This window comes from Ammospiza caudacuta, chromosome 7 (assembly GCF_027887145.1).
Source record: "Ammospiza caudacuta isolate bAmmCau1 chromosome 7, bAmmCau1.pri, whole genome shotgun sequence".
Classification (NCBI taxonomy): domain Eukaryota; kingdom Metazoa; phylum Chordata; class Aves; order Passeriformes; family Passerellidae; genus Ammospiza; species Ammospiza caudacuta.
Window position 1 is genome coordinate 1,485,125 of NC_080599.1, and position 23,053 is coordinate 1,508,177.

A 23,053-nucleotide genomic window follows, 5' to 3' on the forward strand; every position below is an offset into this window, starting at 1 on the left:
ACAGATCCTGATGCCAAGACAGAACAAATGTCTAACAGAAGCTCCATCAGACACTTCCTCCTGCTGGCATTGGCAGACACGTGGCAGCTGCAGCTCCTGCACTTCTGCCTCTTGCTGGGCATCTCCCTGGCTGCCCTCCTGGGCAACGGCCTCATCATCAGCGCCGTAGCCTGCGGCCACCACCTGCACACGCCCATGTTCTTCTTCCTGCTCAACCTGGCCCTCAGTGACCTGGGCTCCATCTGAATTCCTGTCCCCAAAGCCATGCACAATTCCCTCTGGGACACCAGGAACATCTCCTACACTGGATGTGCTGCTCAGCTCTTTTTGTTTGTGTTCTTCATGTCAGCAGAGTATTTCCTCCTGACTGTCATGTGCTACGACCGCTACGTGTCCATCTGCAAACCCCTGCACTACGGGACCCTCCTGGGCAGCAGAGCTTGTGCCCACATGGCAGCAACTGCCTGGGGCAGTGCCTTTCTCAATGCTCTCATGCACACGGCCAATGCATTTTCCCTCCCCCTTTGCAAGGGGAATGCTCTGGGACATTTCTTCTGTGAAATCCCTCAGATCCTCAAGTTCTCCTGTGCCACATCATATCTTAGGGAACTTCGGCTTCTTGCTGTTAGTGCCTGTTTATTTTTGGGGTGTTTTGTATTCATTGGTTTCTCCTATGTGCAGATCTGCAGGGCTGTGCTGAGGATCCCATCTGAGCAGGGACAGCACAAAATCCTTTTCCACCTGCCTCCCTCACCTGGCCATGGTCTCTCTGTTCATCACCACTGCAGTGTTTTCTCACTTGAAACCCCCTTCGATCTCCTCCCCATCCCTGGATGTGACCCTGTCAGTTCTGTACTCAGTGGTGCCTCCAGCCCTGAACCCCCTCATCTACAGCCTGAGGAACCAGGAGCTCAAGGCTGCAGTGTGGAAACTGATGACTGGATGGTTTCAGACACATTAAACTGCTGGCCAATTTCTGCAAACCACTTGAAATAAAAGTCATCTTTGATCTTTCTTGTTGGTTTCATTTTGGGGCTTCTTTCTCTTTTTATTTTACTTTTTTAATCTTGTCCACTAATAAATATAATTGTTTTTGCCATTTTTCATTTTGTTTCTCTTCACCTTCCCTGTGGCCACAGACTGTGTCAATGAGGTCTAGGTGCATTTAAATTAACTAAAGGATGTCCCAGCAGAGTTTTCGGCAGAGATGCCCTTCTGTTGCCTTCTCTGGAACTGCAGCAGCAATGTTTGTGTGCAGAGCTGAGGGCAGAGCAGTGCTGGCCCAGCAGTTGTGCCCAGCAGCAGCAGCACTTGATGTTGCCAGTGCTGCCGCTGTGGCCCTGCCCTGCTGCCGTGGTGGCCCTGATGTTGCTGTAGGGCCTGAGTGCTCTTGGGGCCGGGCACAGCCCTGGGGGTGGCAGTGCCGGGGCTGCAGCAGGGACAGGCCATGGGCACTGCTGGGGCAGCGCTGACGCCTCAGGCCAGGCCATGGGGGCTCCAGGCTCCTTGCCCAGGCTCTCTCAGGAACACGGCCAGGCCAATGCTCAGCACAGAAAACCCCCGTGAGCAGCCCCAGGCCAGCTGTGGGCAGACTGGGGGCATACAGCATGGCTGGGGCTCTGTAAGGGCCCTGGGGCAGACGGGAAGGAGCAGCAGAGCAGGGGCTGATCCATACCCAGTGTGCAGGACAGCTCAGGGCAGCATCCCAGATTGTCCTCATGGAGCTGCCAACAACATCCCCCCTCTGCAGCCCTGGCCTCTCCCCCAGCTCACACAGGTGCCCCATCCTTGCAGGCATACACACAGCAGCACTGGCTCAGCAGCCCCTGTTTGCATTGTACACAGCAGCGGGAGCACCCCCATGCTGTTGCTGTGGGGACATGAACCTGAGGGAGCAAAAATGCCATCAGCCCCTGGGGCCAGCAAGGCCTGGGGGACAGAAGGGAAACCACTCAGCTTTGTACTGGCCTCTGCAGTCAGCCAGAAAGTTTGCTCCCATCAGATGGGAGTTTCCTGTCCCACTGCAGACACTGTTGCTCAGAGCCAGGGCTGCCTGGCAGCCACCCCCAAACTGCCCTGAGCAAGTATTCTGCTTCACCTTTGCTTTCTCTCCTCTTTCTTGTTCCAGATTTCTCCCTCTTGCCCAGCCCTGTTTTCTCCCCTGCAAACAGCCCATCCCTGTATGCCCTTTCCTCTCTGGCCCCACTCTCCATTGCAGTTCCTGACTTGGCACCATGGGAACGTCCCTTGAGCAGCAGGATCATCCTACAAGTGCTGCAGGAATTGTCTGCAGGCTCCTGCAGTGCCTGGTGCTGCTCCCTTGCCAGATGCACCCCAGGCCAGGGGGGCACATCTGGGCTGCTGTGTCTGGCTCTGGGGCTCCCTGTTCTGGGCAGTGAGGAGGAGCTGCAGAGGCTCTGCAGGACTGACAGGAGGTGCTTTGGGGCTGGCAGGAGAAGCTGAGGGACCTGGGCTGCTGGAGCTTCTGAAGAGGAGGCCCAGGGCTCATCCTGCAACTACTCCAAGGGTGGCTTCAGAGAATCCCAGAATCAGCAAGGTTGGGAAAAACCTTGGAGATCATCAAGTCCAACCTGTGCCCTGACACCGCCTTGTCTCCCTGGGCCTCCTCTCCAGGATAAACAACTTCAGCTCCCTCAGCCGCTCCTCACAGGTCTTGTGTTCCAGACCCCTCCCCAGCCTTGTTGCCCTTCTCTGGACATGGTCCAGCCCCTCCATGTCCTTCCTAAATTGGGGCCCCAGAACTGGACACAGCACTCGAGGTGCTACCCAACCAGCGCTGTGCACAGGGGAAGAATCCCTGCCCTGGTCCTGCTGGCCACACCATTCCTAATTCAGGCCAGGAGCCATTGGCCTTCTTGGCCATCTGGGCACACTGCTGGCTCCTGTCCAGCCTGCTTTTCATCAGTCCCTGCAGGTCCCTTTCTGCTTGACTGCTCTCCAGCCACTCTGTCTCCAACCTGTAGCACTGCAGGGGTTGTTGTGGCCAAAGTGCAGGACCCGGCACTTGGACTTGTTACACCTCACCTTGTTGGATTTGGTTCCTGGATCCAGCCTTTCCAGGGCCCTTTGCAGAGCCCTCGTACCCTACAGCAGATCCACACTCACACACAGCTTGGTGACACCATGCATCCATGAGTCCCTGCAATGTCCCAATAGTCTCCATGATTCCATGAGGCCTCCCAGTTTCACAATGTCCCTCTGATTCCACTGGACCCCTTGGTGTCACAAAGTCCCTTGGATCCTTGTGCCCTGCAGTGTCACAATGGCACCGTGGTCCCCCGAGGCCCCACAGTGTCACAATTGATCCTTGGTTCCCTGAGGTCTCACAGTGCAGCCATGCTCTCCTTGATTCCACAGTGACACAGTGGCCTCTTGGTCCCAAGGGCCACCACGGTGTCAAACATGTTTCCTTCATTCCATCTGTCCCTGTGGAGCAGCCCTGGGCCCTTGGTTCCATGGGGCCCTGCAGTGTCACAATGGCCCCATCATGACACCAGGTCCTACTCTCTCACAATGCTCTGCATGGTTCCACAAGGCCCCACAGCGTCACAGAGGCCTCCGTGCTTCCATCAGGACTCAGACTGTCACAATGGACTCCTTGCTTCCCTTCAGCCCTACAGTGTCACAATGGCCTCTTGGCTCTTTGTTGCCATGTCGTACACACTCTCACCATGGTCCTCTTAGTGCCACCACGCCCTGCAGTGTCACAATGGACCCTTGCTTCCCCAGGGCCCTGCAGGGTCACAATCATCGGAGAATCAACTAGGCTGCAAAAGACCTTGGAGAGCATCAAGTCCAACCTGGGACGCAACACCACCTTGTCACCCAGACCACGGTACTGAGTGCCACATTCAGTCTTTCCTTAAACATCTCCAGGGACGCTGATTCACCCACCTCCCTGGGCAGCCCATTCCAATGCCCAATCACCCTTTCTGTGAAGAATTATTTCTTAATGTCCAGCCTAAACATCCCCTGGTTCAGCTGAAGGCTGTCTCTTCTTGTCCTGTCACTGTTCCCAAGGAAAAGAGCCCAACTCCCACCTGGCTGCACCCTCCTGTCAGGAAGTTGTAGAGAATGATGAGGTCTCCCCTGAGCCTCCTCTTCTCCATGATAAAGAGCCCCAGCAGCTGCCTCAGCTGCTCCTCACAGTACTCATTTTCCAGATCACTCACCAGCCTTGCTGCCCTTCTCTGGACACGCTCCAGCCCCTCCATGGCCTTCCTAAACTGGGGAGCACAGAACTGGACACAGCACTTGAGGTGCTGCCCAACCAGTGCTGAGCATAGGGGAAGAATCACTGCCCTGGTCCTGCTGGACACACCATTCCTGATCCACAGGAGTTTCAGGGGTTGGATCAGGGAAATGGTGGGGAGGGGATAGGGACAAAGTGTGATTGATTGTCAGCCATGGAGGGTCTTGATCTTCATATCTAGTCAAACTGCATTAGAAGGAACTGGGGGCCAATATCAACTGGGGATTGCTGATACCAACCTATAAACAGGAAAACAGGACAAAACAGTTATCTCTGCATTGTTTTCAATATAGTATATTCACTTTGAATACACTTCTGTAATCTGTCTATATAACAGTAGAATTAAAATCTTGCATTATTTTCAAGGGATTTTCTTTTTTGGGTGATTTGAACAAACATTTAAGAACTTTTCCTATTGAATTCCTGAACAGCTCAAGAGAGAAGAAGCCTTTGGAGTAATAAAATCCATCAGCAACCTCCAAGGGGATGAGGATCCATCCCCATCAGAGCAGCAATGAACAGAAATGGGCACAGCTTTGTGGCTGCCCCAGCTTTGGCATGGACCCTGGGCCTGGAGCAGGAGCAGCTCTTGAGGGCCCCAAGGCCAGGGCTCTTGTGCTGCCCTGGGCAGATGGGATGGCAGCAGGGGCTGCAGAGCTCTCAGCATCTCCTGCAGAGGAGAGCAGGGCAGCCAGGGAGCCTCCTTTGGCCTTGGCCAAGCACCTTCCCCCATGGCTGGGGCTAAGTCCTGTGGCAGCTGCAGCTGCTGCTGTGCCCTTGCCAGGGGCTGAGGCCGTGGGGCAGTGCCCAGAGCAGCCTGGCCTGAGCAGAGCTGTGGGGCCAGAGCCGGCTGGGCTGGGCTGGGGAGAGGCCCTTGGTGCTGCCCAGAGCTCAGGACAGCTGGCAGAGCTTGCAGGGAGCTGGGCTGGGCTCAGAGAGCCTGGCCCAAAACCATCAGTGTCCATCTCAGCATGGCTGAGCATGCAGAGACCAAGAAGAGCAGCCCAGGGTCTGCCAGTTCTCTGTGTGGGAGCTGAGCTTGTAAGCCTCTGAGCCCTGCCAAGTGCTGGGGCTGCACCTCCATCTCCAGAGATGTGATAGATGGGAGCAGGGACAAATAATTCCTGTTGGATTGTTTCTTGTGTTTGCTTATACAGGTGACCTGGAGTCATATGTAGATGAGCTGTTTTGTTTCAGATAACTCTGGGAAATTGATAAGAATAATATTTTAGTTGAAAAAAATACTTCACACATAATACACAATAAGAAAAAAAGACACATAATCAGAAGAGCATCTGAGTTTTTAAGAGCGTGATACTCAGTGATGTCCCAGCAGTCAAAGCTGTTCACATACTTTCCTCAGGGCTTCCTTGAGATGAGAGGTGACCACCAGAGGCCAAGGCCAGCCAGAGCTCTCTGTCCTGGCAGCTTTTGTCTGGGACAATCCTTGAATACAGGGAATTTTCGAGGGGAGTTTCAATTTGTGCTGTGGTCACCTGGAAGGACAAATGGTTCTTTTCCATAGGAAGGAAAGCACTGGGCTCCAGTTCTCCAGGGGCTGATGAAAAGCAGCCCTCAATTCCAAGATCAGCTGGGCCTGTCAAGTGGGCCCTGGGTGGCCAAGCTAGCCAGATCTGTTCCATGTTGCCCCTGGTTTCATGGTGCTCTGCAGTTTCACAATGTTCTCCTTGCTTCTGAAGTGTCACCATGGCCCCATGCTTCCAAGAGGCCCTGCAGGATCACAGTGGCCCTTTGGTTTTGTGGGGCCCCACAGTGTCACAATGGTCTCCATGATTCTATGGGGCCTTGCAATGCCATAATGCTCTCCATGGATCCACGGTGCCCCGCAGGATCACAACAGCCCTTTGGCTCCACAAGGCCCTGAAATGCAGCAATGGCCTCTTGGCTCCACAAAACCTTGCTGCTTCACATGGGCCCCTGGGGACCATGTGACCCAACAGAGCCACAAAGATGTCCTTGGTTCCACAAGGCTACACAGTGTCACAATGGTCCCTTGGATCCACGAGGCCCTGAAATGTCATCATGGTTCCACAGGAAGGAAAGCAGGAAGGAAAGCATGGAGCCCAGTCTTCCAGGAGCTGATAAATAGCAGCCACTAGAGGCCAAGGCCAGCCAGATCTGTCTGTCCTGGCAGCTTTCATCTGGGAGCAACAGAATAAATATCTTGTATCTCAGATATAAATATTCTGTATCTCAGATTTACGGGATTTTGGGGGAATAATCCCAATTTCAGCCCATGAGCACATGGATGAGAAGGCCAGTTCTTTCCTTCAGGCTGGTTTCAGCACTTCCTCAACACCAAGGGCAGCCTGACCTCCCTTCTCCATCCAGCACTGACAGCTTTGCAAATCAGGAATTGTTCGAGCTGTTCTGTCCTCACTCCGGGACAAGAATCCTGATACAAGAACTTCATTGTGTTTATATGCATCAGAGAACCATGTTTGTGTGAAATAAATTTTAGTATGGAAAACGCTTGTGAATGGTGAACTCATCAGACCCTGCTGGGACGTTGCACATGGCTCAGGGAAGAGTTTGTAATTGTGTGATTGTTATTTTAATTGTGTGACTGTTATGAAATTGTATCCTGTTCAACTGTGGTCTTTTGGCTAGGTTCAGTGTGGGCTGGAGGGAGCTCAGATTTGCACAAGGCTACTCTGAGTGCCAGGGCTTGGATGGGGGAAATGGTGGGGTTGGGGTAGGGACAGAGTCTGATTGATTGTCAGCCATGAAGGGTCTTGATTTTCATATCCATTCAAACTGCATGAGGAGGTACTTGGATTCAGTCTGAAGATTGCACATGTCAATGAATTACTAGTGAAAAAAAAAATCACAGGACCTAAAAAAAATTTTCTTGCTGTCTTTTTAATCTCAGGGTATTCACATTGAATTGGCTTCTGAAATCTGACTAATCAATCACAAAAGATTAGAACACTTAAATCAAATGACTCCCAGAGGCTTGGCTTGTAAGGTGTTCTGAATGTTAATGAGCCCTGGGACACTGAATTCCTGCACTGAAGAGCTGAAGGCTGAACAAGCCTCTGCAGCAGGAAAATTCAGCAGCAGCCTCCAAGGTGCTGAGGATGTCAGCAGCCCCCACTGAGGCCATCCCTGCCCAGAGACCGTGGGGTAATGGGCAGACAAGGAGAGAATCCCTGGGGCTGGGGCAGCACAACTCAGAGGCACCAGCGGCTCCAGCTGGGAAATGGAGCGTGGAATGTGGCTGGGAAAGACCTGCCTGGGCTGTGCCAAGCATGACAGACAAGCCCTTACTGCCATCTCCCAAAACAACTCACTCAAGGAGACATTTAAAAGAAATTACAATTGTCTGTGTCTTCTGATTTGGACTCACTGGAGAAATACCAACAAGAGATTCTCAAGAGCTCAAAAGAGGAAAACAGCCTTTACTGGGAACTTTAAAAATCAGAGAAATTTTGGCAAATGGTTTAATATAACATTAAATCAACAAGAAACACTTCTCATAACATTACCTTGGCCCATTCAACTTTACAAACTCCAAGCCTGTTGCATTTTAAGTTAATAAAAATTTGTGAGAAGAGGGAATTAGAAAGAGGAAAATAAAAATAAGATTTAGAGAAGCACAGACAGAGTTACCAACTCCTGGATTCCAGCACGGTTCAGATGGAAATTCCAAGAGAAGGTAGGGCCAAGATGTGTGCTTGCCTTGGGGTCAGCCTGAAATACCCCTTGGTCTCCCTGGGCCCTTCCCGCAGGTGGAACTTGAGCTCATTTGGTCCCTCAAGAGCTGGGCTGGGGGCTGCAGAGGTGGCTGTGGAGCATTGCCTGTGCTGTGCCAGGGACTGGCAGCCATTGCTGGGCTGGGATAGAGGCTCTGGGGGAATTGGGGTTCCAGGGTAGGGCAGGGCTGACGTTCCAGGGCAGGGCAAGGCTGGACCTGCCCCTTACTGCCTGACACATGAAATGTTTAGAGCCAACAATCTCCTCCAGTCTGTTACAACAGGGAATGTTGGAGGTGGAACCCAAATTTGGCCATGGGCACCTGGATGAGAAGGACAGTTCTTTTCCATAGCACAGAGCCCCAGTGTTTGGAAGGCAGGTGAGAGCCTCACTAGTCCAAGGCCAGCCAGACTTATCAGGAATGGCAAATTTTGTCTGGGAGCAGTCTTAGGATTTAAGGAATTTTGGAAGTAGAATCTCAATCTCAGCCATTGGCACCTGGAGAAGCAGCACAATTCTTTCCCATAGAAAGGAAAGCATGGAGCCTTCCCCAGTGTTTCGGGGGCAGATGGGAGGTGATCCTTGAGAAACCACTTCCAGAAAGACTTGTCCTGGCAATATTTCTATGGGAACAATCGATGGAAATAAGGATATTCGTAGGTGAAATCCCAATTCTGGACATGGATGCCTGGAGGAGAACGACAGATCTTTTCCATAGGAAGGAAAGAATGGAGCCCCAGTGTTACAGCAGCAGATGAGAAGAGACCCTCAACATGCCAAGGTGAGCTGGACCAGTCAGGCAGTCCATGGGAGGTCAAACCAGCCAGACCTGTTCTGCATTCCCTTGGTTTTATGGTGCCCCGTATTTTCACAATGGCCACTTGATTCCTTACAGCCCCTCAGCGATCCTAGGGGTCCCAGCAATTCCATGAGGCCTTGCAGTGTCACAATGGTCTCCGTGGTTCCCCAGGCCCACAATGTCATGTGACTCCTCTGTTCTTTGAGCCCTGCAATGTCACAATGGACCTTTGGACCCTGGGTGTTTGCAGTGTCACAATGGTCTCCTTTGGCTCCACAATGTCTCAATGGACCATTGATGACAGGAGGCCCTTCTGTGTCACCCTGGAGCTTTGGTTCCATGCAGCCCTGCAGTGTCACAAAAGCCTCTTGGTTTCACGAGGCCCCACAGTATCACCATGGTCCTCTTGGTTCTGTGGGGACCCCCAGGACCACAATGGCCCCTTGGTTCCATGAGGCTGTGAAGTGTCTTAATGGTCTCTCCATGGTTCCATGAGGCTTTGAAACATCACAATGGACCTTTGACTCCATTGAGTCTTGCAGTGTCACAATAGCCCCTTGGTTCCATGACACCCCAAAGTGTCACAATGGTCTCCATGTCTCCATGAGTCCCCGTGGTGTCACAATGGACCCCTGGTTTGATGGGGCCTCTCAGTGTCACAATGATTCCTACACTCCATGGAGCCACACAGTGTCAGTACAGCCCCCTCAGTTCCATGAAGCCCAGAAATGTCACAGTGGTCTCCATGATTCCATGAGATCCCACATTGTCAGATTGGTCCCTTAGTCTCACAGGACCCCGCAGTGTCACAATGGTCCCTTGGTTCCATGGGCCCTGTGCTGCTGCATTCCCCCCTCCCCTTCTCAGGCCACCCTGCCAGCTGAGAAATGGTCCTTGGGCCTCAGCCTTGGCCAGCAGCCCCTGGGCTCAGCTCCTCTGTAGCTCATCACAAACACTGTCTGCTCCAGGCACTGCTGCTGCCTAACCAGCTCCTGGTTTCTCTAGGAGCAGCCCTGGGAACTGTTTCTGTTCCCTCCGTGGCACAACATTGCTGTTCTCACACTGCCAAAGAAAGCTGTTGGTGCCAAGTGTGGCCAGGATGAGCCATTGCTGGGACTGCAGCCCCTCTCTTGGGGCCCTGCAAACAGCGTTCCAAAAGGAGCCCTTGGAGCTCTCCTGGGCCAGCGACTCCCTCTGAGTGGGGCCTCTCCCAGCCAGGAACTCTCCCGTTTGCTGCACTCGGGGATCCTGAACAACGTTGGAGCCTGGGTCAATGCCCCCACTCCTCCAGGCTCAACCCTTCACCCACTGGGGAGATGCCAAACGATCCACAGTGAGCATTTCCTGCCCTCAGGTGAATTTCTCACAGGTGCCTTTCACTGACTGTTGGTGTCTTTGTGCACACAGGAGTGCCTGTGCTGGGGAAATGTGGCAGAAATGCTCCTCTCTGAGGGGTTGGGGTGCCTTGAATAGCTGTGAGTCCGGCCTGTAGGTAAGGTAAAGTCATGAAGTCTCAGCTAAGTGAAATGTTGCTAAGAGTTGTTCTTTTGCTAAGTTGTTATGTTTAATGTAACTTATAGGCTAAGTGGAATATTGTGAAGTGTTATTCCTCTGTTAAATTTCTAACATAGGTTTTCAGTTAGGTTAAATACTGTTAAGTGCTTTTCTTTTGCTAAATTGTGAACTTGACTGTATCAGTTAAATATAAACTATAAGATAAGTCCTTTTAAGTTTGAGGTCTTTTAAGCTTTTAAGCCATATTCCTTTTATCCTTGCCCTTACTGTCCTTGTGTCACGCACACAGACAGGGACAGTTCTCAGTTCATTTCTCGTTTGATTGCCTGGATTTGGTTTGGTTTTGTTGTTGCTTTGTTTCCTTTCTGTGCCTGAACTGTCAAGTCAGGCGCAGAGTGACTCTTGCCAATGAACTTTGTTCCGTGTCCCTTAATATTAAATCTGGTTATTGCTGATCCCTTGCTGGGGACTTTTTCAGCGCTCTCAAGCTCTCGTTCATACCAGGGTAAAGGAGCCCTGGCCCAGGCTCTGGCCCTGGGGGACACAGGGACATGGCGGGGGGGTCCCTGTCCCCCTGTGCCACCCCCAGGGCCCCGGCCCCCTGTCCCCGTGTCAGGCTCTGGGGTCGATCTCGTGGAACATCCTCTGGGGGAGGCTGCGGGGCTGGGGGCGGGGGGACCCGGGAGGACAGGGGACCCCGCTGTGCACGAGCAGGGTTGGACTGCTCTGGGGGGAACTGTGAGGGGGGCTTGGGCAGAGTGACCTCTTCAGTGATGTCACACAGCCCCTGTGATGTCATAGAACCACCTGTCATGTTGCACAGCCTCCTGGGATGTCACATAGCTATCTCTGTGATATCATACAACACCTGTGACATCACAACTCCCACCTTGATGTCACATGGATATCTCTGTTATGTCATACTGCCCCTTTCATGTCACAAAGCCTCCAGAGATGACACAATGCCAATGTGATGTCACAGAGCCAACTCTATGATGTCACCCTGTGATGTCATACAACAGTGCTGTAATGTCACAGAAGACTTCTATGTCACAAAGTTACACTGTGATGTCACAGCCTCCTCTATGATGTTACACAGCCACCTGGTGATGTTACAGTCCACTCTCTGATGCCACAAAGCCACACTCTATGATGGCAGAGTCTGCTCTATGGCATTACACCCTACTCCGTGACATCACAGCCAGTTCTGTGATCTCATAGAACACTCAAGAAGTCAGTGACATTGAAACACTGAAGTTTCTTGTACTTTGAAGTGATCGCTGTCAGGGACACAACTGAGAAAGTGTCCCCAGGTTCCAGTTAGAGCAGAACACTGGAGGCAGTGACGGCACCTGGGGACAAGCAAGACAAAGGGGCCTCTGGTGCTGAGCAAAACCTGGTTGTGTTTCAGGAATGCAAAGGGCCAAGGCCTGAGCCCCAGCCCCTGGCCAGGCAGATCCTGTCCCTCCCTCCTTGCTCAGGGCTCTTCCCGGGATGGGCACTGGCATGTGGGGATGTGCAATGCCAACGGCAGGAGCGTGGGGCAGCCCCTGCCAGGCTGCTGAGCAGGGACAAGGAGGCAATGAGGCCCCAGGCCTGCAAGGGTCCCTTGTCTCCTGCTCCTGCCTCAGGCCCAGGGCCAGCAGCCATGGCCAAAGTGCTGCCCAAGTTGGCTCTGGCAGGGCTGTGTTGCAGCTGCTGCCCATCCCTGTGCCCTGTGCAGCCCAGGCTGTCCCACGGTGTCCCTGCCCTGCGCCTCTGTCCCTGTAGGCTGTCGGCATTCCCCGGCTGCCCCACCAGGCTGGGCCCTTCCTTTGCTGACAGCTCTGCTTCCTGCCTGCCTCTGCCTGCCCACACAGAGCCTTGAGCTGCTCCAGATTCCTGCTGGGGATGTGGGGTACCACAGCCCTGCCCTGGAAGGGAAATTCCTTTCTCCTGGTGTCCAGTTTGGGCCTCCCTATGTTCCCTTGGTGCCACTGTTTCCTTCTCATGCTTATATCTTCCATGAAGAAAAGCTCCAGAATCTGTGGAACCACCCTTCCATCCCTCCCATGCTACTCCTGTTCTGTCCTCAGTCTCCATACCACTGAGCCCAGAGCCCTCAGCCTCTCCCTGATGCTTACGTGAAGAGGTCTCCACACCCCATCTTGACAGATTTTTGTGTCCTCTCCCAGGTCTGTGAAAATGGAGAAGCAGTGGTTAAAGGTATTTTCTCTCAAATCTTGCCAAGACAGAAAAAGGGTCAATATCTTTAAACTGAATGAGTATGGATTTACATTTGTTAGAAGGAGGAAATATTTTACAATTATGAGAAAGTGTATTTCCAGAGAAGTGGATGCCCAATCCCAGGAATTGTGCAAGAGCAGGAACTTTGTGCAACCTGACCCAGTGAAACCCTCTCATCCCTAAGGACAGAATTCCCGTGCTCGGTGTTCTCTGATGTGCTGGGTGCCCTCACAACGCTTCTGCCCAGAATGTCTGCTGAGGGCAGCCAGGCTGCTGCTGGGGCAGTGACCTCACAGCCATCACCATGGCAGCCCTGTCCCCTGGGCCTGGCTCTGCCCTTTCCTCTGCCCCTGCCTTGGCTCTGCTGCCATGAAGAATTTTGTCATTAATATCTTGTCCCCAAGGTGCTGGGGCCAATGGCTTCCCAGTCAGGCTCCTGGAGCAGAAGTGGCTTTTCAGAGCCCAGCCAGGAATGAGCCCTGAGGCAGCAGCTCTGCAGTGGTGGCCAACAGGCCGGGCTGCCAAGGGAGGCTTCTGGCCATGGCCTGCAAGCAGCTGCTGCTGCCAAGGTGCCTTTGGTGCCTCAGGCTCTCCCGGGCACAGCTCCCAGCACGGCACTCTGCCCTTGTGCCCGAGGCCTTCCCTGTGCTGGGGCTGTCCTGGGGCTTCTCCTGCAGTGGGACTTGCCCTGCTCATGGCACAGGAAAGGCAGTTCCTGCTGGCGCAGAAGGGTCTGCCTGCAATGGGCTCCAACAACTCCAGACAGGCCCTGTTGACTTCAAAACTGCTTCCGAGAGTACTTTATTATAATAATTGTTATAGCTTCTGAACTGTGGAGTAAATAACTCTGGTAAAGATCTTTCTGTCCAATCATGATCAGAATCAGCTAGAGCCATATTTATATAAATTTATCTGGCATTCCATTATTAATCCTGTGGGACAAATTGGGTTAAAGTTGAATTCCACCTGTTAAATATTTTGCATATAAACCTTTGAAAAATTCTGGGGCTGGGATTGGATCCAGCCACTCCCAGTCTCCTCTCTTAGAAGGAATTGTAGAACTCTGGGGGCCCTGCAGGGGTTTGAGGATCCATGGCGGCTGTTGGGGGTATTTTCTCCATGTCATGACTCAGCAGGAGTTTCTCAAATAAAGAAAGAAAGCTTTTGCCTGAAGCTCCCATTGTGCCCATGACAAGAACCCCTGTGAGTGTCTGAGACATCCCAGCTCTTTGCCAGCCTGGGGACTCCTGGGATGTCACTGTGGAGCACCCGTGAGTGCCTGTGACAGATCGGCGCCTTTGCAGCCCAAGGTCCCCTGGGATGTCACCATGGAATGGCTGTGACTGGCTCTGACCACAGGGCTCTTTACCATCCCAGAAACCCCTGGGAGGTGTCCATGGAGCCCCTGTCTCTGCCTGTGACATTCCAGCTCTGGAAGAGCCTGGAGATTCCTGGAAAGTTCCCATGGAATCCCTCTGAGGGCCTGTGACAAATCTGATCCTTTGCAGGCAACCATCACTGGGACCCATCATGTTGCTATGGTTAGTTTCCATGGCAACCATCACCAGACATCTGTTGCTATGGTCAGTCCCTTGGCAGCTCCATGGAGATCCCATGCCAGGGGGTGGTTGCCATGGACACCAGCTCAGGCCTGCAGCGAGAGCCGTTGCCATGGCAACCATTTGCAGCCCCATCCCCAGGCTCATGGGATCCCAGAACCACAGAATTGGCTGAGCTGGGAGGGACCCATCAGGATCCTCCAGTCCAACTGCTGGCCCTGCACAGGACACCCCAACAATGCCAGCCTGGGCCTGGCAGCGCTGTCCAAACGCTGCTGGAGCTCAGAGAGCCCTGGAGCTGGGACCCTTCCTTGGGGAGCCTGGGCAGGGCCTCAGCAGCCTCTGGCCAAAAACCTTTTCCTGACATCCAACCTGAGCCTGCGCTGACTCAGCTGCAGCCGTTCCCTCCCCTCCTGTCCCTGGGCACCAGAGGGAAGAGGTTCCCACAGCCACAGCCAGGGACCTGCTCCCAAGGCTGTTGCCATGGCCACCAGGGCTGGCACCAGCTGGGATGCTCGGTTTCCATGGGCCAGGGTTCAGGAATGGGATTCCCCAATTTCCTGCTCCTGCTAAAATTGCACTGCCCTCGCTGCCCTCTTGCCTCCCATGGAAAGCACGAAAGGCAAAGATCCCGGGTTGGGATAAGAACAATTTCTTTGGAACAGCAACGAGATAAGAAATAAATGGATCGGAAACAATATTGATAACAAAAGTGATAAATAAAATTGTTTAAAAGGAAAACTTAAACACAACTCACTGGGTCTGCCTGGCCGCAATTTCCCCTGTCTGGAAAGAATACCCTTCTCCTCAGGAAGAGAGAGAGAGAGAGAGACCGTTTCCTGCCTCTGGCAATGACCTGAGGTGGGAGTGAATGTAATGACAAGGCCGTGGCCAGACCCTCATGTTCTTCAATCACACATCACGTCATTGGCAGGGGCAGGAAAAGGGACAGGTGTCTTCCCAGGTGGCATCATGAAGAACATGGACCACCAGGGCTCTTCCCAATGTGGGACCTCCAATGGGGGATGAAGCTGGAACTGGGCATAAAGCTCCCCCTGCAGTTGGAGCATTTGCAGGGCTTCCCTTACCAGTGAATCTGTTGGTGTCTGGTCAAGTGAGAGCTCTGGGTGAAGCTCTTCCCACACTGGGGACACACATAGGACACTCCCTGGTGTGGATGTGCCAGTGGATGATGAGGGTGAAGTTTTGCTTTAAGCCCTTCCCGCAGTTTGGGCAGTGGAAGGGCCTCTCATCCATGTGAATCTACTCATGCAGGAGGAGATTGGAGCTGCTCTGAAACCTCTTCCCACAGGCTGGGCACTCGTAGGGCCTCTCCCCAGTGTGGATGCGCCGGTGGGTGACAAGGTGGGAGTTTTGTTTGAAGCCCTTCCCACAGTCAGGGCAGAGGAATGGCCTCTCCTTGGTGTGAATCCGCTGGTGCTGGAGGAGATGGGAGCTGGTCCGAAACCTCTTCCCACACTTGGGACACTCGTAGGGTCTCTCCCCAGTGTGGATGCGCAGGTGGGTGGTGAGGGCAGAGCAGCAGCATAACCCTTTCCCACATTCCCCACACTCATAGGGCCATTCCCCAGTGTGGATCATCTGATGGCAGATCAGGGTGCTGCTCTGCCTGAAGCTCTTCTCACACTCCAAGCACTTGTGGAGCTTCTCTCCATCCTGAAGCTGCTCATGGACCACCAACTCTGAGCTCTGGCTGAAGGTCTGTCCACCTTCCTGGTACAGAGTGGGTCTTTCCTCCTCAGAGCAATCTGGGCTGTGTTTGAAGCCCCTCCTCCTTTGGAATCTCCGTGGATTTTCCTCCCCACTGTAATTCTGCACTGTGGAGTCACTCAAAACTGCCTCTTCCACGAGGTTCTTCCAAGGAGATTTGTCCTCTGTGGTCTCCATCCTCAGCCTCTTGTGTGGGGGAGGAAGGACAAGGAGAAGATGGGATTTGCCTGTGTGCCCAAGGGAAGGGGAATGAGATTCCCCCAGTGCATCCCCAGCAGGACAGTGTTGGCAGCAGGGTTGTCCTCCATCCAGGGGTCTGTGCTGTGCTGGAAGATGGAGCAGGAGAGAGGGTGAAAGGAGCACTGACTTCCTCCTCACCTGCCTGGGTGTCCCGGGGCTCCTTCCTCTTCCTCGCAGCCTCCTCCTCCATCCAATCAAGGTTTGGGAATGGGAAATCCTGTTCTGGGAAGAAAACAAAGGGTGCGCACATTGTCTTTTGTTCTGGTTTGAAGCCAAACTTGGGGGAGAGTCTAAGTCGGAGTTACAATTTAAGAAGAAAATTTAGATCAGGGCAATGATACAGAAACACTGCCTTAAACTGACAGAGTCAGGATATAACCTGACATCCTGGTAGTCAGGGTGGTGGCAGCAGTCACATTAAATGGTGGCTTCAGTCCTGTTGGAGTGATCAACGTGATTCTGTCAGAGCAGTGATCCCTTAAAAGGGTCTGGTCTTCCTCTGAAGGTCCAGTGGTGGTTATGGAGATCTTGTCCTCTGGCAATCCAGCACACAAGCTGCTCCTGGTGTAGCAAGGCTCAGCTTATATCCAGGTAGGAATGCTTGGTTCCTCCCCCTGGGCGGAGCATGCCACAATGGGATGATGGAATTTTATAAGTCCTGCAGTGACACTCTATTACTGCACCTGAGTGGGTCGCAGCTGGTGAGAGAGAGACGGTGAATCTTGTTTCTTGATTCAGAAGGCTTATTTATTATATATTATATAGAATACCTTATAACTATGCTAAAAAGAATATAGAGAGAGGTTTGCAGAGCAGCTAGGCTAGGCTAGGTAGATAGAAAGAATCCACAACAAAGCTGTGGCCAAGGGCTCAGTCCCCTGCCTTACACTTTGTGATTGGCCCTTAATTATAAACATAGAAAATGAGACAATCAGGAAACTCCTGTTACATTCCACAGCTTCTGATAATAATTGTTTACCTTGTCTTCTGAGGCCTCTGGCCTCCAGAAGACACAGAAATCCGAAAGAAAGGATTTCTGTGGAGAAATGTCTTGGACAACAGTCAATGGCCCATTAGCAGAAGATATCTCCCCTGGAGGGCGTTATCAGGGGTGAGTCATGCAAGAGATAAAGAACACTGCCCTGCCTTTTTATAGCAGTTGATGAAGATGGGGATTGAAAACCTGCATTTGGTTACATCTTACATTGCAACCTGTAACAGTGGGGTAATCCCTGCTCAGGGAGTGAACACCACCCCCCTTACCCAAACTGGCTCAGGTGAAAAACCCCCACCCTGGGAAGGGCACACACACAGAGGGCGCAATGTCACACTTGGCTCCCTCCAGAGGAGGCCTCTGTCCCTTGCTCTCTCCCCCTTTTCTCTTTCTTTCCATCTCTCTCTCTACCTCACATTTACTGTTCAATAAAATGCATTTTGGATTTGGTCTCGTTAGCACCTTAATTGGGGCAGAGGAAACTCTGTAACAATTTTCTTAACAATATTGCAATATTATTTGGGCACAGTGAGATCAGGGCGCTGTTCTCTGACTCCAAGTGCCTTTGATAACAGCATGGTTCCCTTCTCTGAGGAGGTTGTGGTTCTTTCTGGAAGAACTCTTGGAAACTTGGAAGGTCTTGGAAACAGTCCCTCCTTCCTCCTGGGGAACTTATGGGAGAAATGATGAAGAAAATAGCTGTTATGACTGACCAGTGAAAAAGAAAATATTTTGTTGTCCTTCCTTGAAAAGGGTGCTCGGGGCAGTCTCTGTCTCTCTCAGCCCAGGGAATGCTTGGGGCTCTCTGTCCCCTCGCCCTGGGGGATACTTGGGGGGTCTCTATCCCTCTGGCCTCACGCAATGCCTGTGCAGGGCTGGGGACCAGGAGCTCTGTGTCCCTCTCACCACTGAGGGTGCTCGGGGCTGGGGGGTCTCTCCCACCTTCTCACACCTGGGGAGGTCGGGGTGGTCTCTGTCCCTCTCAGCCCTGGTGTGACCCCATCCAAACATCAGCGGGGTCAGAGGGACAGAGACACCCCTCCAAACCCTCAGAAGAGCATGGGATTTGGTTTGGGGCTGAGGATTTAGGAAGGGGCTGGAAGGCTACACATGGGATTGGCTTTGGGCTGGGGTTGGGATTGGGTCTGGGGCTAGACAAGTCTGGCACTGGGATGAGATTAAATACAGAACTGTGAGTGTGTCTCAACAGGGAGTGAGATTGAGACCAGGGTCAGGGTCAGGTTTGGGACTGAGCTCACCCAGAAAAGAACAGGGGGTATGTCACTGCAGGATGTCCCTGGCATCGTCCCAGCCCTCCTCAGGCACCTCCAAACATGAGGGGCAGCTGGGTGCTCCAAGATCCAGGTGCTCCCACCCTGTCCCTCAATACCAGGTAAGCATTCCCTGAGGGCAGCCCTGACTGTGACCCTTAGGGCTCTGGGATCAGCCCTCACATCCCTGTGGGAGCAGCTGCAGACAGGATGGGAGATTCCCCTGGGCACTGGACAAAATAAATTTGGTAGAAATCAAACCTGACTCTGCATAAATCGCTTTGATGAATACTTGTTTTTCCCACAAGTCATATGTGATGAAACACAAATAAATTGCAAACATGAATAAACCAAAAATAGAAGCCATTTGTGGCAATTCCAAGTTTGATCAGTTCCTGAACAGCTCCAGCTCAGCTGCTGGTAGGTTCCAATAAGAGCAAAGTAGAAATTCGGCCCAATACAGATTATGAAAAGGAAGGGAAAACTCTGTGTAGCTGTCACAAAGCTGACAGGGATAAAGAGAAAAAATATTCTCCCATTTGGCAAAGCCCCCAAGCCTGTGAATTCAGAAGTTATTCTGGAATTTAGCTACTTGAGCTGGGGTTCTTGTGAGACTTTCCGCAGCCTTGTGTTCCTCATTGTGGGGTGAATGAACCTTGTCAGTCTGGCTGGTAGCATTTTCTCCCTTTCCTCCAGCGATTTTAACAAACTTTTCAAGGAAGGACAACAAAATATTTTCTTTACATGGGCCACCCACAACACCTATTTTCTTCATCAATTCTCCCATAAGTCGTTCAGAGGAAGCTGCATCCAAGTTTCCAAGAGTTCTTCCAGAGAGAACCACAACCATCCTAATTGGAGGGAACCATGCTGTTGTCAAATGCACTTGGAGTCAGAGAACAGTGCCTAAACTCACTGTGCCAAAACAATGTCACAATCTGGTTAAGAAAATTATTAGAGAGATGCCTCTGCAGCCAGGAAGGTGCTAATGAGACCAAATCCAAAATGCATTTTATTGAACAGTAAATGTGAGGTAGAGAGAGAAATGGAAAGAAAGAAAAAAGGGGGAGAGAGGGAGGGACAGGGACAGAGACCTCCCCTGGAGCAGGGCAAGTGTGACATTGTCCCCTGTCTGTTGCCTTCCCAGGGTGGGGGTTATTCACCCCCTGAGCAGGGATTACCCCACTGTTTCAGGTTGCCATGCAAGATGTAAACAAATGCAGGTTTTCAATCCCCATCTTCATCAACTGCTATAAAAAGGCAGGGCAGTGTTCTTTATCTCTTGCATGACTCACCCCTGATAACGCCCTCCAGGGGAGATACCTTCTGCTAATGGGCCATTGAGTGTCACTGCAGGACTTATAAAATTCCATCATCCCATTTTGGCATGCTCCGCCCAGGGGGAGGATCCAAGCATTCCTACCTGGATATAAGCTGAGCCTTGCTACACCAGGAGCAGCTTGTGTACTGGATTGCCAGAAGACAAGATCTCCATAACCACCACTGGACCTTCAGAGGAAGACCAGACCCTTTTAAGGGATCACTGCTCTGACAGAATCACGTTGATCACTCCAACAGGACTGAAGCCACCATTTAATGTGACTGCTGCCACCACCCTGACTACCAGGGTGTCAGGTTATATCCTGACTCTGTCAGTTTAAGGCAGTGTTTCTGTATCATTGCCCTGATCTAAATTTTCTTCTTAAATTGTAACTCCGACTTAGACTCTCCCCCAAGTTTGGCTTCAAACCAGAACAAAAGACAATGTGCGCACCCTTTGTTTTCTTCCCAGAACAGGATTTCCCATTCCCAAACCTTGATTGGATGGAGGAGGAGGCTGCGAGGAAGAGGAAGGAGCCCCGGGACACCCAGGCAGGTGAGGAGGAAGTCAGTGCTCCTTTCACCCTCTCTCCTGCTCCATCTTCCAGCCCAGCACAGATCCCGGAACAAAAGACAATGTGCGCACCGTTTGTTTTCTTCCCAGAACAGGATTTCCCATTCCCAAACTTTGATTGGATGGAGGAGGAGGCTCAGAGGAAGAGGAAAGAGCCCCGGGACACCCAGGCAGGTGAGGAGGAAAACAGTGCCCCTTTCCCCCTCTCTCCTGCTCCATCTCCCAGCCCAGCAGAGCCCCCGGCTGCAGGACAACCTTGCTGCCAAGACCGTCCTGCTGGGAATGCACTGGGGGAATCTCCTTCCCCTTCCTTCTGGAATGGAGGCAAATCCCATCTTCTCCTTGCCCTTCCTTCCCCGGACAAAAAGGTGATGATGGAGACCAGGGAGGAAAAATCTCCTTGGCAGAACCTCATTGAAGAGGCTGTATTGATTGACTCCACAGTGCAGAATTCTAATGGGGAGGAAAATCCCCAGAGATCCTGCAGGAAGAGGGCCTCCAAACCCAGCCTAGGGTGCTCTGAGGAGGAAAGACCCTCCCTGAGCCAGGACGGTGGACAGGCCTTCAGCCAGAGCTCAGAGCTGGTTGTCCATGAGCAGCTTCAGGATGGGGAGAAGCGCCACAAGTGCTTGGAGTGTGGGAAGAGCTTCAGGAAGATCAGCACCCTGCTCTGCCACCAGATGATCCACACTGGGGAATGGCCCTATGAGTGTGGGGAATGTGGGAAGGGCTTCAGCTGCAGCTCTGCCCTTGTCACCCATCTGCGTATCCACACTGGGGAGAGGCCCCACAAGTGTCCCCATTGTCAGAAGAGCTTTTGGACAAGCCCTGATCTCCTCAGGCACCAGCTCATTCACACTGGGGAGAGGCCTTTCTGCTGCCCTGATTGTGGGAAGGGCTTCAAGCGCAGCTCCGACCTCATTATCCACCAGCGCATCCACACTGGGGAGAGGCCCTACGAGTGCCCCACGTGTGGGAAGAGGTTTCAGACCAGCTCAAATCTCCGTCTGCATGAGCGGATTCACACAGATGAGAGGCCCTTCCACTGCCCTGACTGTGGGAAGGGCTTCAAGCAAAAGTCCACCCTCATCACCCACCGGCGCATCCATACTGGGGAGAGGCCCTTCGAGTGTCCCCAGTGTGGGAAGAGCTTCACCCAGAGCTCTGCCTTGACCAGACACCAACGGAGGCACCAGTAAGGGATGCCCTACAAATTCCAGAAACACAGGAACAGCTTCATGCACCACTCCGGCTTCATCCCCCATTGGAGGGCCCACATTGGGAAGATCCCTGGTGATCCATTTTCCCTGTGATCCATCTGGGAAGACACCTGTCCCTTTTCCTGTCCTTGCCAAAGACATGATGTGGGATTGAAGAACATGAGCGTCTGGCCATGGCCTTGTCATTACATTTGCTCCTACCTCAGGTCATTTGCAGGGGCAGGAAAGGGACTGTCTCTCTCTCCCTCTGAGGAGAAGGGTGAAATTTCCGGGCAGGGGAAATGCATGGCCAGGAAGAGCCTGTTGTTGATGTATTGGTTTTCCCTGTAAACAGTTTTTCTTATCCCTTCTGCTATCAATATTATTACTGTTTCTGTTTGTTCCTTATCTCATTGCTGTTCCCAATAAATTATTCTTATCCCAGCCTGGGATCTTTGCCTTTTGTGCTTTCCATGGGAGGCGGGAGGACAGCGAGGGCAGTGCAATTTTAGCGGGAGCAGGAAATTGGGGAATCCCATTCTAGAAGCCCAGCCCATGGAAACCAAGCATCCCAGCTGGTGCCAGCCCTGGTGGCCATGGCAACAGCCTGGGTAGTGGGTCCCTGGCTGGGGCTGTGGGAACCTCTTCCCTCTGGTGCTCAGGGACAGGAGGGGAGGGAACGGCTGCAGCTGAGTGGGGGCAGGCTCAGGTTGGATGTCAGGAAAAGATTTTTGGCCAGAGGCTGCTGAGGCCCTGCCCAGGCTCCCCAGGGAAGGGTCCCAGCTCCAGGGCTCTCTGAGCTCCAGCAGCATTTGGACAGCGCTGCCAGGCCCAGGCTGGCATTGTTGGGGTGTCCTGTGCAGGGCCAGCAGTTGGACTGGAGGGAGGATCCTAATGGGTCCCTCCCAGCTCAGCCAATTCTGTGGTTCTGTAATCCCATGAGCCTGGGGATGCCAATGGTTGCCATGGCAATGGTCTCTGCCTGCAAGCCTGAGCTGGTGTCTATGGCAACCACCCCTGGAATGGGGTCTACATGGAGCTGCCAAGGGACTGACCATAGCAACAGGGGACTGGTGATGGTTGCCATGGAAACTGACCATAGCAACAGGGTCCCGGTGATGATTGCCATGGATACTGACCATAGCAACAGATGTCTGGTGATGGTTGCCATGGAAACTAACCATAGCAACAGGGTCCCAGTGATGGTTGTCTGCAAAGGATCAGATTTCTCACAGGCCCTCAGAGGGGTTCCATGGGAACTTTCCAGGAGTCTCCAGGCTGTTCCAGAGCTGGAATGTCACAGGCAGAGACAGGGGCTCCATGGACACCTCCCAGGGGTTTCTGGGATGGTAAAGAGCCCTGTGGTCAGAGCCAGTCACAGCCATTCCATGGTGACATCCCAGGGGACCTTGGGCTTCAAAGGCACTGATCTGTCACAGGCACTCACGGGGGCTCCACGGTGACATCCCAGGAGTCCCCAGGCTGGCAAAGAGCCAGGATGTCCCAGACACTCACAGGGGTTCCTGTCACGGGCACAGAGGGAGCTTCAGGCCAGAGCTTTATTTCTTTATTGGAAAAGCTCCTGCTAAATCATGAGGTGGAGAAATGACACTGAACAGTCACCATGGACCCTCA

The 23,053-nt window shown here is 52.6% G+C and overlaps 1 pseudogene; it reads left to right on the forward strand.

Annotated features, from left to right (window-relative positions):
- LOC131560146 (zinc finger protein 420-like) overlaps positions 1-21,418 on the forward strand; it is a 255,280-nt pseudogene extending 233,862 nt beyond the window's left edge.
- The last annotated feature ends 1,635 nt before the right edge of the window (positions 21,419-23,053 follow it).